Raw genomic sequence first — 3,845 nt, forward strand, 5'->3', positions numbered from 1 at the left:
ATGCGTTCTGTTATCATTTCCAACTGGAGGATCCCTTAATCCAATTAAAGGAGGATTATAAATGGATAGATGTCTTCGATTTCCACTGGAGATTGGGAATCGATGGACTTTCATTAGGATCTATTTTATTGACAGGATTTATCACTACTTTAGCTACTTTAGCAGCTTGGCCAATTACACGGAATTCGCGATTATTCTATTTCCTGATGCTCGCAATGTATAGTGGTCAAATAGGATTATTTTCTTCGCGAGACCTTTTACTTTTTTTTATCATGTGGGAGTTAGAATTAATTCCTGTTTACTTACTTTTATCCATGTGGGGGGGGAAGAGGCGTCTATATTCAGCTACAAAGTTTATTTTGTATACTGCAGGCGGTTCCATTTTTTTCTTAATCGGAGTTCTGGGTATGGGCTTATATGGTTCCAACGAACCAGGATTAGATTTGGAAAGATTAATTAATCAATCATACCCTGCAACCTTGGAAATACTTTTATATTTTGGCTTCCTTATTGCTTATGCTGTCAAATTGCCGATTATACCCCTACATACGTGGTTACCAGATACCCATGGGGAAGCACATTATAGTACATGTATGCTTTTAGCGGGAATATTATTAAAGATGGGAGCATATGGATTGATTCGGATCAACATGGAATTGTTACCTCATGCTCATTATCTATTTTCGCCCTGGTTAGTAATAATAGGAGCGATCCAAATAATCTATGCAGCTTCAACTTCTCTTGGTCAACGAAATTTCAAAAAAAGAATAGCTTATTCCTCTGTATCTCACATGGGTTTCATAATTATAGGAATTGGTTCCATAACCAACATTGGACTCAATGGAGCTATTTTACAAATATTATCCCATGGATTTATTGGTGCTACACTTTTTTTCTTGGCAGGAACCGCTTCTGATAGAATGCGTCTTGTTTATCTCGAAGAACTGGGGGGAATATCCATCCCAATGCCTAAAATTTTTACCATGTTTAGTAGCTTTTCAATGGCTTCTCTTGCCTTACCAGGAATGAGTGGTTTTGTCGCAGAATTAGTAGTATTTTTTGGACTAATTACTAGTCCAAAATTTCTGTTAATGCCAAAAACACTAATTACTTTTGTAATGGCAATTGGAATGATATTAACTCCTATTTATTTATTATCTATGTTACGCCAGATGTTCTATGGATACAAGCTATTTAATGTTCCAAACGCAAATTTTGTGGATTCTGGACCACGAGAACTCTTTATTTTAATCTGTATCTTTTTACCAGTAATAGGAATTGGTATTTATCCAGATTTTGTTCTCTCCCTATCCGTTGACAGGGTAGAGGCTCTCTTATCCAATTATTATCCTAAATAGGTTTGCTTTTTTTTACTCGTCTGCTCTATTAATGCAGAAATAAGTAAAAAAGTATAATTAGATCTATCTCGAATTTTTGAGAACCCTTTGAGAAGGCGTTCAAGGGGTTCTCAAATAAAACATAAAAGTAAAAACCTTCATTTCATGAAGGTTTTATTTTATGTAATCATTTAGGTGTTAATGTAAACGAACCATAACTATGTAAGCCTATTCCTAATAGATTTATACCAAAATAACAAATCCAAATTATAAGAAATCCTATCGAAGCTATAAGTGCAGAATTCGTACCCTTCCAATTTGTATTTGTTCTACTATGTAAATAAATTGCGAATATGGTCCAAGTAATAAATGCCCAAGTTTCCTTAGGATCCCAATTCCAATAGGATCCCCAGGCCTCATTAGCCCATACTGCTCCACAAAGAATACCTACGGTTAAAAGGGTAAATCCTAGGCTAATGACACGATAACTCCAAGAATCCAAACGCTCCGTTAATTGATATTTGTAATAATTTGGAAATGAAGGGACAGAGGTTCTTTTTAAAGCACTTCTTTTTGCATAAAAATATTTAATATCACTAAAGAAAAATGTTTTATTTAAAACATTTTTTTTCTTTTTAGAAAAGAAATGGAAATTATTTCGAAATCTAATGATTAGAATAGCGGCAGATAATAAGGATCCGCACAAAAGAGTTGCATAGCTTAATAACATCATACTGACATGCATCATTAACCACTGAGATTGTAGAGCAGGTACTAGTATCGTGGATTGATGCATTTCAGTTAAAAGACCCGATGTGGCAAAGCCTTGCGTTAAAATAGTACTTGGCGTAGTTATTGTGCTTAAATCATTTTTAGAGTTCTGTATTTTAGGAATGGTATGAAGAATATACAGGGCCCATGAAAGGAAGATCAATGACTCATATAAATTACTTAATGGAAAATGTCCCGAGGAAGCCCAACGAGAAACTAAGAATCCTGTTATAGAGAAAAAAGTAACTATCATTCCTTTTTCTGACGAATCACGTAATCCTCCAAGTTCACGAACTAATAAGGTTATAAAATGAATCGTAATCACAATTGAAATCGTTGAGAAAGAGATATGAGTTAGTATATGTTCTAAAGTTGCAAATAGCATAAGGGGAAGGTCCCATTACAAAATTGTAAATTTCGAATTGATTTCTAATCTATTGTATTCTTTTTCAAGAATGCCGCCACTCGGATTCGAACCGAGATGCTTGAGCACTGCTTCCTAAGAGCAGCGTGTCTACCAATTTCACCATGGCGGCTAACTTCAAATAATAGGTAACTTAAAAGAATAATAGCTATTATCTTGGGAATCGTCGATATTGGGAAAGTCCATAAAATTTAGGAACATTAGAGTTTTCATTAAAATAGACTTCGTTTGGTAGTATCGTTTCCATTTTTTTTTTACAATAAACTCTTGCTTTGCCCAATAGAAACACAAACACTGCTTGAAAGAGTTGGAATTTCTTTTTTCTAACTTGCAATTGTAGAACTAATTTTTTCTAATTAATTTCTCGTTTACATTTTGAAAATTCTTTCAATACAATGAAAAAAATCCAAAAGGGTTTCTATTTAATGATGAAATTAAAATGGATAAATGGAAAAGGCTTTTTGGATTTTTTAAAAATTTCTAGAATGAAAGTCTTTATGCTCTTATTAATAAGATTTACTAACCTTATGATTTTGGAGAAGATAGGTGGAAGTTGTAAGTCCTATTGTAAGAATACTCCACTTTTCATAATTTTCATAATAGAATATGAGGATTCTATTATGAAAATTATGAAAAGTTCATTGATAGGAAAAGAATACTTAGCACACAGTATACCAAACAAAACTTTTTTTTCTTGTATATATAAGATAAGAGGGGTTTTTTGTTCTAAGAATATTGTACCGAGTAATTCGACACATAAAAGTACATTCAAAGAAGAATCAAAATTATTAAATAATTGGAATTCTTTTTTGATAAGTCAATTCATATTATTCCAAAATCTTATTATTTGTTTGTTGCCCAGAAAAACCCTTTGGTTTTGGATGCTCATTACCGCTCGAAAATGATCTTGATTTTACTAAAGAATAAGATTGTACTATGGAAAAATAAGTCTTTTTCTTCCAAATATTTTTACGAATACGCTTTTTTGACATTGAAGTACGTTTTTTTGGAACTGCCATTCAAAAAGGAAATTACTTTTTTCTAGTTGTATGTGAAAGACATCTATTGCTGCAAATCAATCCTTCTTTCTTCTTTTTATTAGTATTTATACTTAGATACTGAAAGATACTTAAATTTTGAATTATTTTTTACTTCATTTTGTCTAATGCGGATAAGACAACAAGAATTTTTTAACATTTTTTCTTTATATATTTTATACTTGTTTTTTAATAATATAGAATATATAGAAAGGTTTCTCATTTAAATCTATTTATATCTATTTATATATCAAGTATACTCCATATATAGATATA

At 31.9% G+C, this 3,845-nt stretch overlaps 1 non-coding gene across 1 annotated transcript; it reads right to left on the bottom strand.

The window, feature by feature from the left end:
- Positions 1-2,564: 2,564 nt before the first annotated feature.
- On the bottom strand, positions 2,565-2,644 carry TRNAL-UAG (transfer RNA leucine (anticodon UAG)). The gene has a single exon. It is a non-coding gene; the product is annotated as a tRNA-Leu (tRNA).
- Positions 2,645-3,845: the final 1,201 nt, after the last annotated feature.

Source organism: Aegilops tauschii, unplaced genomic scaffold (assembly GCF_002575655.3).
Source record: "Aegilops tauschii subsp. strangulata cultivar AL8/78 unplaced genomic scaffold, Aet v6.0 ptg001226l_obj, whole genome shotgun sequence".
Lineage (NCBI taxonomy): Eukaryota > Viridiplantae > Streptophyta > Magnoliopsida > Poales > Poaceae > Aegilops > Aegilops tauschii.